We start from the raw sequence: 258 nt of genomic DNA on the forward strand, positions 1-258 counted from the left end.
AAATAATTAATTAAATAAACATATGTATATGTTTACATATAACGCTAAAATTAATAGCGTTTTCGGCCCGGCTAGGTTTGCACCAACCTGGGTTGGATTAATGGCGTTTTGTGCTCTCCTATTGGTAGAGCGGGTGACGTCAACCAATAGGAAAAATTAATCCAACCCAGGTTGGTGCAAACCCGATCGGGCCGAAAACGCTATAAGATAATTCAATAGAAAGTTACTGATTAATACGCGTATCAATTGCACGATGTA

Source organism: Trachymyrmex cornetzi, unplaced genomic scaffold, assembly GCF_001594075.2.
Source record: "Trachymyrmex cornetzi isolate Tcor2-1 unplaced genomic scaffold, Tcor1.1 scaffold28, whole genome shotgun sequence".
Classification (NCBI taxonomy): Eukaryota; Metazoa; Arthropoda; class Insecta; order Hymenoptera; family Formicidae; genus Trachymyrmex; species Trachymyrmex cornetzi.